The 12,181-nt window shown below is 39.9% G+C and overlaps 1 protein-coding gene across 2 annotated transcripts in view; it reads right to left on the minus strand.

Annotated features, from left to right (window-relative positions):
• Positions 1-12,181, minus strand: part of ACSM3 (acyl-CoA synthetase medium chain family member 3) — a 78,439-nt gene that overhangs the window by 65,935 nt on the left and 323 nt on the right. The gene's annotated exons all lie outside the window — the stretch shown is intronic.

A 12,181-nucleotide genomic window follows, 5' to 3' on the forward strand; every position in this document is an offset into this window, starting at 1 on the left:
ACGTTAAATTAAAGGCTGTAACAAGAGATAAAGATGGGAATTATATAATAATTACAGGGTCTATCCATCAAGAAGAACTAACAATTATAAATGCCTATGCGCCAAATACAGGAGCCCCCAAATATATAAAACAATTACTCACAAACAGAAGCAACCTTATTGACAAGAATGTGGTAATTGCAGGGGACTTTAATACCCCACTTAGAACAATGGATAGATCATCTAGACACATGATCAATAAAGAAACAAGGGCCCTGAATGATACAGTGGATCAGATGGACTTGACAGATATATTTAGAACTCTGCATCCCAAAGCAACAGAATATACTTTCTTCTCGAGCGCACATGGAACATTCTCCAAGACAGATCACATACTGGGTCACAAAACAGCGCTTCATAAGTATACAAGAATTGAGATCATACCATGCATACTTTCAGACCACAATGCGGTGAAGCTTGAAATCAACCACAGGAAAAAGTCTGGAAAACCTCCAAAAGCATGGAGGTTAAAGAACACCCTACTAAAGAATGAATGGGTCAACCAGGCAATTAGAGAAGAAATTAAAAAATATATGGAAACAAATGAAAATGAAAATACAACAATCCAAATGCTTTGGGATGCAGCAAAGGCAGTCCTGAGAGGAAAATACGTTGCAATCAAGGCCTATCTCAAGAAACAAGAAAAATCCCAAATACAAAATCTAACCGCACACCTAAAGGAAATAGAAGCAGAGAAGCAAAGACACCTTAAACCCAGCAGAAGAAGAGAAATAATAAAGATCAGAGCAGAAGTAAACAATATAGAATCTTAAAAAAACTGTAGAGCAGATCAATGAAACCAAGAGTTGGTTTTTTGAAAAAATAAACACAATTGGTAAACCTCTAGCCAGGATTCTCAAAAAGAAAAGGGAGATGACCCAAATAGATAAAATCATGAATGAAAATGGAATTATTACAGCCAATCCCTCAGAAATACAAGCAATTATCAGGGAATACTAGGAAAAATTATATGCCAACAAACTGGACAACCTGGAAGAAATGGACAAATTCCTAAGCACCCACACACTTCCAAAACTCAAACAGGAAGAAATAGAAAGCTTGAACAGACCCATAACCAGCGAAGAAATTGAATCAGTTATCAAAAGTCTCCCAACAAATAAGAGACCAGATGGCTTCCCTGGGGAATTCTACCAGACATTTGAAGCAGAGATAATACCTATCCTTCTCAAGCTATTCCAAAAAATAGAAAGTAAAGGAAAACTTCCAGACTCATTCTATGACCAGCATTACTTTGATTCCTAAACCAGACAGAGACCCAGTAAAAAAAGAGAACTACAGGCCAATATCCCTGATGAATATGGATGCAAAAATTCTCAATAAGATACTAGCAAATCGAATTCAACAGCACATAAAAAGAATTATTCACCATGATCAAGTGGGATTCATTTCTGGGCTGCAGGGCTGGTTCAACATTCGCAAATCAATCAACGTGATACATCACATTAATAAAAGAAAAGATAAGAACCATATGATCCTGCCAATCGATGCAGAAAAAGCATTTGACAAAATTCGCATTCTTTCTTAATAAAAACCCTCGAGAAAGTCGGGATAGAAGGAACATAATTAAACATCATAAAAGCCATTTATGAAAAGCCCACAGCTAATATCATCCTCAATGGGGAAAAACTGAGAGCTTTCCCCCTGAGATCAGGAACACAACAGGGATGTCCACTCTCATGGCTGTTGTTTAACATAGTGTTGGAAGTGCTAGCATCAGCAATCAGACAACAAAAGGAAATCAAAGGCATCAAAATTGGCAAAGATGAAGTCAAGCTTTCACTTTTTGCAGATGATGTGACACTATACATGGAAAACACTATAGACTCCACCAAAAGTCTGCTAGAACTGACACATGAATCAGCAAAGTCGCAGGATACAAAATCAATGTACAGAAATCAGTTGCATTCTTATACACTAATAATGAAGCAACAGAAAGACAAATAAAGAAACTGATCCCATTCACAATTGCACCAAGAAGCATAAAATACCTAGCAATAAACCTAACCAAAGATGTAAAAGATCTGTATGCTGAAAACTATAGAAAGCTTAGGAAGGAAATTGAAGAAGATATAAAGAAATGGAAAAACATTCCATGCTCATGGGTTGGAAGAATAAATATTGTCAAAATGTCAATACTACCCAAAGCTATCTACACATTCAATGCAATCCCAATCAAAATTGCACCAGCATTCTTCTCAAAGCTAGCACAAGCAATCCTAAAATTTGTATGGAACCACAAAAGGCCCCGAATGGCCAAAGTAATTTTGAAGAAGAAGACCAAAGTGGGCGGTATCACAATCCCAGACTTTAGCCTCTACTACAAAGCTGTAATCATCAAGACATCATGGTATTGGCACAAAAACAGACACATAGACCAATGGAATAGAATAGAAACCCCAGAATTAGACCCACAAAAGTATGGCCAACTCATCTTTGACAAAGCAGGAAAGAATATCCAATGGAAGAAAGACAGTCTCTTTAACAAATGGTGCTGGGAGAACTGGACAGCAACATGCAGAAGAATGAAACTAGACCACTTTCTTACACCATTCACAAAAACAAACTCAAAATGGATAAAGGACCTGAATGTGAGACAGGAAACCATCAAAACTCTAGAGGAGAAAGCAGGAAAAGACCTCTCTGACCTCAGCCGCAGCAATTTTTTACTTGACGCATCCCCAAAGGCAAGGGAATTAAAAGCAAAAATCAACTGTTGGGACCTCATGAAGTAAAAAAGCTTCTGCACAGCAAAGGAAACAATCAACAAAACTAAAAGGCAACCGACGGAATGGGAAAAGATATTTGCAAAGGACATATCGGACAAAGGGCTAGTATCCAAAATCTATAAAGAAATCACCAAACTCCACACCCAAAAAACAAATAATCCAGTGAAGAAATGGACAGAAAACATGAATAGACACTTCTCTAAAGAAGACCTCCAGATGGCCAACAGGCACATGAAAAGATGCTCAATGTCGCTCCTCATCAGGGAAATACAAATCAAAACCACACTCAGATATCACCTCACGCCAGTCAGAGTGCCCAAAATGAACAAATCAGGAGACTATAGATGTTGGCGAGGATGTGGAGAAATGGGAACCCTCTTGCACTGTTGGTGGGAATGCAAACTGGTGCCACCACTCTGGAAAACAGTGTGGAGGTTCCTCAAAAAATTAACAACAGACCTACCCTATGACCCAGCAGTAGCACTGCTAGGAATTTACCCAAGGGGTACAGGAGTACTGATGCATAGGGGCACTTGTACCCCAACGTTTATAGCAGCACTCTCAACAATAGCCAAATTGTGGAAAAAGCCTAAATGTCCATCAAATGATGAATGGATAAAGAAATTGTGGTTTATATACACAATGGAGTACTACGTGGCAATGAGAAAGAATGAAATATGGTCCTTTGTAGCAACGTGGATGGAACTGGAGAATGTGATGCTAAGTGAAATAAGTAAGGCAGAGAAAGACAGATACCATATTGTTTCACTCTTATGTGGATCCTGAGAAACTTAACAGAAACCCATGGGGGAGGGGAAGGAAAAAAAAAATAAAAGAGGTTAGAGTGGGAGAGAGCCAAAGCATAAGAGACTGTTAAAAACTGAGAACAAACTGAGGGTTGATGGGGGGTGGGAGGGAGGGGAGGGTGGGTGATGGGTATTGAGGAGGGCACCTTTTGGGATGAGCACTGGGTGTTGTATGGAAACCAATATGACAATAAATTTCATATATTAAAAAAAAGAAATTGATAGCTTAATATAAAATATATTTATTAATATAAAATAATATAAAATATATATTAATATAAAAATAATATAAAATAATGTCTGCATATGGATAAAAATGAAAGATACAGAATGATATAAAGTAGTTACTAAATGTGTTGCAAAACAAGGGTGTATGTGTGTATAGGGAAGTGGGTGGAATATATATGCAACTAGTTTTTCAAATAAGTCTGAAATCAACTTTAGTTTTTCTCCCAATTTCTGTCCCCCCACCCCTGCTGTATCCAATATCCCTTTTCTATCCCTTAGTGACTTGCTGGGATGATCCCACAATTCACAATCACTTTTAGTTATAAGTTTGTCCACTTAAAAATGTTAATCACAGAGGTGCCTGGGTGGCTCAGTTGGTTAATTTTCAGTTGATTTTGATTAATTTTCAGTTGATTTTGGCTCAGGTCATGATCTCAATGTGTGTGAGATTGAGCTCCACATCAGGCTCTGTGCTGACAGTGTGGAACCTGCTTGGGATTCTCTCTGCCACCACTCACATTCTCTCTCTTTCCCTCTCTGCCCCACCCCCCTCAAAAATAAAAATACATATTAATCACAGACTCAATGTACATTGCACCTGTTCCCCTCTCCCTACCACAGACTTGCTCTGTGCTTCTTGGGACCAGCAGTGGACAGGACTGGCCACCCTTCTGCACTCCTCCCACTCTAGTATCTAGAATAGAGACATGTAGCTTGTCTGCCTCTCATATACCTTCCCCCTCTTATCTAACCTCTAGACACTCTACTGTCAGAATTAAGGAAAAAAGATTAAGAGAAGGGGGTTTACCATGCTGGCTAAGACTTTAATCCTCTGTTGGGCCTGGCTGTTCAAGCCTAGGTATCTTCTGGGAGTCCACTTGGCACAGAAGATACTCACACATCTTTAGAACACCTTGTCTCAGGCTGCAGGCCTCTGCTGTGTTGTCTTTCCACCCACCTCACTCTCTGTGCTCTGTCATGTGTCTCTACTTCTCTTTCTGGCTTATTTCCATACTTGGTCAGGCAGAAGGGGACATCATCCCAGTAATGTGATGCCAGTCTCCTTCCAGGAACCACTAACCTTTATAATGGATTCCCTTAGTGTCCCTCTCAGCAAAGGGTGTGAAAGTACTATCTTCTTTCCCATCCCCAAGTTTCTGATTTAGGCCCAAAAGCAGAGTGCTCTCAGTGTAGCAGGACCAGTTGAGCCACCTTTTCACAAACCTGGAGAGAGTTACAAAACTTACTTTTTTTTTTTTTTTAGTTTATTTATTTTGAGAGAGAGGGAGAGAGAGAGAGAGAGAGAGAGAGAGAGAGAGAGAGAGAGACAGAATGTCAAGCAGGCTCCGCATTGTCAGTGCAGAGCCCAACATGGGGCTTGAACTCACAAACTGTGAGATCATGACCTGAGCTGAAATCAAGAGTCAGATTCTTAACCAACTGAGCCACCCAGGCTCCCCTCTTAGTCTTTTTTGACAGTTCTCTTTAGAATGGAAAGGGCAGGGACATAATGCCTCTTAATCCTTAGCTTTGGGCTTTAGTTGAGAAATGTGAAGAGACACCTGAACTCTTACTAAGCACCATTTTTATACACATGTAGGATGAAAACATACATATGTGAATGTATAGGTTATGTGTATACATTCACATATGTATAAATATGTGTCACATACGTGTCACATATGTGTGTATACATATATGTATGCATAGATGTCACATATGTATATATACACACATATTTAATGCACTTAATTATTCCCTTTTAAAACATGAATCAGTTCATACTACACATACCTCACTTTTTTTTCCTTCATTTTCCAATGTATCTTGTAGATCTTTCCATATTAACCCATTTAGATAAAATAAGGCTTATCTTGAGTACTGGAAATCAGTAAGGAGTGACTGGAGACACCTCAGAGCAAACTGAGCAACAGAAAAAGCCTGGGTCTTCACCTCAACTCTTGTTTGCTTAAAAATTAATCTTACCAAACCTTACAATTAGCAACAGCCATGACAAAACAGCAGTAGCTAACATTTATTGAATATTTTTATGTGATTACCATGAATTATTTTTATTCAATACTCATAACTTCCTATAAGATATATATTACAGCTATTCCCATTTTATAGATGAGGAGCATGAGGTTAGAGCAGTTTATTTGCCCAAGGTCATAGAGGTAGCAAAGGGGTGGAATCAGTATTTAAACACAAGACTGCGACTCTCAATGTATGTTCTTAATCAGTTTGTCTATTTGTTCATCTACACATTGAATGCCATATTCTCATTGACTTCCCTCCAATTTTTTTTTAATTTTTTTTAACGTTTATTTATTTTTGAGACAGAGAGAGACAGAGCATGAATGGGGGAGGGTCAGAGAGAGGGAGACACAGAATCTGAAACAGGCTCCAGGCTCTGAGCTGTCAGCACAGAGCCCGACGCGGGGCTCGAACTCACGGACCGCGAGATCATGACTTGAGCTGAAGTCAGACGCTTAACCGACTGAGCCCCCCAGGGGCCCCAACTTCCCTCCAATTTTTAACTTAAATATAAATGATTCAACCTGACTACTCATGTAGATTCTTATTTAGGCCTCATCTGTGCTGAAAGATCCTCTAAGCCTCTGTCATCCTGGACTATTAAGCATGTGCCGTACCTACTCTGAAATTTATACTTCTTGCATTAGTACTTTATCCAATACTATTGTTATGCCTTGGTGGAGTGTGCAGTTCACAGATGATTTCAGTTCCAAATGGATGTATTTCTAACTTGTTGAACTGTCTGAGACTCCACCATTAGGGATTCATTCTTAGGAGCACTGACAAAAGTGAAGTAAGAAGCAGGAGGAGGACCTACAAGTACTCAAAAAAGTAGAGCTATATAGTAAAACAATGAAATTTAAACATAGATTATTCAAATCTCAGAGAAGCAGGAAGGAAGTACCTGTGAAACCTCATGAAAAGTTTTAAGAAAACTCATGAATGTATAGAGTGTAAAATTGGAGAAGAAAATTGGAGGGAAGGAGATTTATTCACCTTTTCTCTCAAGAACCAACATCCATAAAATGCCAAATTTGCCTTACCTGTCAAAATTAGACTCTAGCAGTGGTGGGATGAAGCACACTGGCGGCGGGGGTGGGGAGGGGCTGGGATCAGGAGTTCAGGACACCCAGTAGGGCTAAGTGAGGATGCAGGTAGGAACAAACGGATAGACCAAATGTGGCTTCTCCAGGGATAGACCAAGTTCACATGGCTTCAGAGTCAGGTTCCATTGTGGAACTCAGGCTGTTGGGCACGTTTCTTATGCAGCTTGTAGGTGTGATAAAAGTGCAAGTGTGGCACAAGTGCTGTGGGCACAGAGCCAATGAAAGACCTGGGGTGTCATTCAATCAAATGTGAGGCAGGAGCCAGTTGGCAGAGGTAAGGTGTTACGTATTTTATTTTATTTTATGATACATGATATTAAGTTAACTATATTTAAAGTTTCTTTCCCTTCTGGTCTCCTTCCTCAAAGGATTAAATTTAGCTTTCAATAAGTGACACATGGAGATAAGACATTAGGGGAAAAATAATGCATTTAGGGGACTGGGTTGGGGAATGGATACTAATATAAAAAATACTAGGGACACCTGGGTGGCTCAGTTGGTTGACTGTTGGCTCAGGTCATGATCCCAGGGTCATGGGATTGAGCCCTGTGTTGGGCTGTGTCGGGCTCCATGCTGAACACGAAGCCTGCTTGAGATTCTCTCTCTCTCCGCCCCCCCCCCCCCCCCGCCATTCCTCTCTCTGGCTCATACTCTCTCAATCTCTAAAATTAAAACATAAATAAATAAATAAAAATACTAGACATCACTGAGTCACAACTGAGCCCCAAACCAGCTGTTTTTAAGTCCACACTGACTCAACAGTGACTAGGAACAAGTCCACATTGACTGAACAGTGACTATGAACTAAGCACTTGTCATGCCTATCTTAATGAGTTTTCCTAGTAACCCAGAAAATAGGTATTATTATTATCCCCATTTAAACGTTGTTGTTGTTTTGTTTTTTTAATCTAATGAGGAAATTCAGCTTCTCACTTGCTTGAAGTTCCACAGCCAGAACATGGCAGAACTGGGATTTAAACACAGTTTGACTTTAGAATTTGGGCCCATGATCATATACATATTACCAAGTCTGAAGGTGGCAGGTGCAGAGAAATCAAATAAGCAGGTGACCAGGGTTCAGTGTTAAGACATCTATTACTTGAAAATGCTGGGTAACAAGAGAATAAGGCAGGAAATCCTGGATGGATAGTGTAGTCAGAACAGGAACAAAATCTGAGTGTTTCCTACCTGTGTTCGGGGCAAGGATGGATTCTGTATTGAACATACAAGTAGAAGTTAAATGGCAGTAACTTTGAAAGGAAGAGAAAGAGAAAGAGAATTCAGAATGTCTTACATCATTCTTCCCTTTCTGGGCTGAAGACCTCATGAATATGTGAAGCGAATTAGAATTAGGTTAATTAGAATAAAAGGCAAATTCCTCATAGTACTTATTCCAAACCCACATTATCCGCTGCACATTTTTCTATAATGCCGACATTCCTTTTCTTAAAACAAAACAAAACAAAACAAAACAAAACAAAACAAAACAAAACAAAACAAAACAAAAAAACCACTTGGTATACAGCAGCCAGAAGAGGGGTTTACAAGCCACATCACAGAGCCCTTGGTGCCCGATGATAGACACCAGACCTCTGACCATGACTGGTAACTTAAGGAGGTGAAAGTTCACACAAATTTAAATTTCATACAAATGTGTTTCCAGAATTGCCAGGGAAATCTCTCTCTTAATTCCTGCTTCTTTTCTCGCTCCTCTGGTGGGGCTTAATGGGATCTGGACTTGGTATACTTCCCTTCTTAATAGCATTGGTCTTAACCTTTTTCCTTTACTGACCATTTCTTGGGGTTGAGTTCAAATGTTCAATAATATTTTTTGAGCACCTAATATGGATCCGGCATTATGGCAGGCACCAAGGATGAAAACAAAAGTAAAAACAAGTTTCAGTCAGCTCTCTCTATGCTTCTGAACACCACAGCAATGCCACTGTTCTTCACAATCAACTGAGGACCTCCAGAAATCTATGCTATGCAATCTCCATTGTCAAAAGTAAAGGCTATGCTGATTATATAGGTGAAAGCAAAAAATAAGATGATGACAAAATTTTTGGAAATAGTGGTAGATCCAGGGTCAGGAGAACCAAGGATGACTGGGGGAGTGAGGAGGCTAGAACTAGCATCAATGTTCTGAAAAGTCTAGTACTGCCACTACTTCTGGAGTGGCTGCAAAGCTGATGATACTGGATTTGGAATGCCACTGCCATTGGTCAGATGAACTCTAAATGGGCACTCCTCTTTACACATTTGCTTCCAATTCTCAGTCCCTCACAGATGCATCCAATTGATGAAGCTGAGGTGATGTGCTCACATTACAGAGTGGGAAAAAGGGATACCTGACATGTCAAGCTTCCATGATGCAAGGTGGGCCCTGCCTTCCACTCAGACTCATCCAATGATGGATTACACCTCCTCCCCAAAAGGGGGTTCATTTATTGAGCAAACAAAAACAACAAATGTTACCCATAAGGTAGACAAAAACTAACAAGGAAGTAGTTATAGGTGATCATGATATGTATTCTAGCCCAGTTTTCCCACTGGTGATAGAATCTGCTTATTTCTCTGCCTTCATCCCTAGGATAATAGTATTTAAAAAGACATATTGGAAATCACTTCCTCAAGGATTCCATTTCTTTTTTTTTTTTTAATTTTTTTTTAACGTTTATTTATTTTGAGACAGAGAGAGACAGAGCATGAACGGGGGAGGGGCAGAGAGAGAGGGAGACACAGAATCGGAAACAGGCTCCAGGCTCTGAGCCATCAGCCCAGAGCCTGACGCGGGGCTTGAACTCACGGACCGCGAGATCGTGACCTGGCTGAAGTCGGACGCTTAACCGACTGCGCCACCCAGGCGCCCCAAGGATTCCATTTCTTATGAAATTGCCTCCATATTTGGCCAGAGGGAGCACCCTAAAAGGGAAATGAATTTTTTCCATTTGTCCTATTCTACAGTGTGGAATGGGACAGTTAACACCTAGTACTAATCAGGAACTCTAGTATTAATATTAGTAATTTAAGCAAAAGAACCTAAGGGAAGATAAGGTTATACACACACACACACACACACACACACAAACACACACACACATCTTTATATACATATATGTATATATACAAATATACATACATATACATATATATTTACATATACTAAGAAAAAACCCAGTTAACCGTGAAGTTCAACATTAGGATAATTACTTTTCCTTTTCTTAGTATTTTGTTGTTTCATACATTACAAGTAAATCTCGGAATGTGAGATTGAAATATCTAGGTCAATAAAAAGCACAGTACTCCTGCATTGCTTACCAAAGCAATATACTGTCATAGGTGGAACACCAACATAAGGGATTTATAAAGTTCAAGTTGAATTTTTTGTTAATGTTTATTTATTTTGAGGTAGGGGTAGGGACAGAGAGAGAGAGGGAGAGAAGAGAGAATCCCAATCAGGCTCTGCTCTGTCAGTGCAGACCCTGACACCAGGCTCAAACCCACTAAAAGATCATGACTTGAGCCAACGTTGGATGCTTAACCAACTGAGCCACCTCAAGTTGACTTTTAATTGCATGAAGTATAAGGAACTGGATTCCTGACTTTAGGGTATGGGGAATATTATGATGTTAACTCTGAAGGGATTGCTTATCTATCCAGTTTAATGAGTGGGTTCATAAACATTTTAAGGGACAGATATGAAGAAAAGAAAATAGCAAGGTATATTTAATTGGAGAAAAGAAGATGAATAATTTTCCTAGTAGTGAAAATTCTTTTATATGTATATAGACTATTCTAGACTATTATTTCATATCAGAATTACTTTTTCATAGGTGTCACAAGAATGTGAATCTGAGAGATGAAGGCCTTACAATAAATAAGAAGTTCTTTATTCCTGACTTTCTATAACAATCTACATTTCTGGGCCACTGGATTCGCTAATTCTTCCTAGGGCAACAAAGGACAAACCTTCTTTTGGCTCTTCATGATTTTGTTCAGAAGTGAGGATGTGATTTCCTGTCCAGACCAACTACAGTCGGAACAATAATTCACCAAAATGTTACTATCACTTGTTATGACATCAGCGTCAAACAAAAGTTGTGTGAAGAAATTGATATGGACAATATCTTGGGTATGAATATGAATCTTGGGTATGAATAATGACAATTAAATGTTAAGAAGTTTGGCAGGAGCACCTGGGTGGCTCAGTCGGTTAAGCGCTGGACTTCAGCTCAGGTCATGATCTCATGGTTCGCGAGTTTGAGCCTCACGTGGAGCTCTGTGCTGACAGCTCAGAGTGTGCAGCCTGCTTCAGATTCTGTGTCTCCCTCTCCCTCTCTCTCTCTGCTCCTCCCCTGATTGCACTCTATCTCTCTCAAAAATAAACATTAAAAAAGTAATTAAAAAAAGAAGTTTGGCCAAGTTTCCCTGTATTTTATATTTCTTACTCTGATAATCAACTCTCTGACTTCAATGAGTTTCTTATACTTTGTGTTCTTTATTTGTACCTCTGGGGTTCTCCAACAGGAGTGCTAAAGTCAAGTCCATTGCATATGCACATTTCAAAAGGAGCAAAAAATAAGTAGGGTGGTTTGGAAGAAACACTGACTTCTAAGAAACACTGGCCTATAAGGGCAACATGAGTATGAAGTGTGTCTGTCTTTGCTAATGGTCTCAACCTTAGTACTTAGGTCAATAACTAGTGCATGGGTACTTAATAAATATTACCAGAATGAATCAATGACTATGAATGGTAAACAAAACAGTTCTTTACAAGCATGGTCTACATCCCGCTGGAGGCCAACATGTAAATTTACAAACCCGCTCCATCCAGGCCAATTCCCCAGGAAGCCCTGGCTTTTGGATAGTGAGCAGTAAGAAGTGCCCATCAAGGGCGCCTCAAGTGGCTCAGTCGGTTGAACTTCCGACTTGGGCTGAGATCATAATGTCACCCTTTGTGGGTTGAACCCTGACAGCGCACAGCCTTCTACAGTTTCTCTGTCTTCCCCTCTCTCTGTCCCTCCCCCACCTCAAAGAAGAAAAAAAAAGTGCCTGTCTACTCTTTCCAAGGGTGGGCCTCGCATCACCATTCCACAGTCGGCCACCTGCCGGCTTTAGGACCTAGGCTTTAGGACCTAGGCTTTAGGACCCGGCGCAGCACTGAAAGAAACGTGGGAGGCGGGACTAAGAGAGGCCGTCGCACACACATGACGAAAGC

This window comes from Prionailurus bengalensis, chromosome E3, assembly GCF_016509475.1.
Source record: "Prionailurus bengalensis isolate Pbe53 chromosome E3, Fcat_Pben_1.1_paternal_pri, whole genome shotgun sequence".
NCBI classification, from domain to species: domain Eukaryota; kingdom Metazoa; phylum Chordata; class Mammalia; order Carnivora; family Felidae; genus Prionailurus; species Prionailurus bengalensis.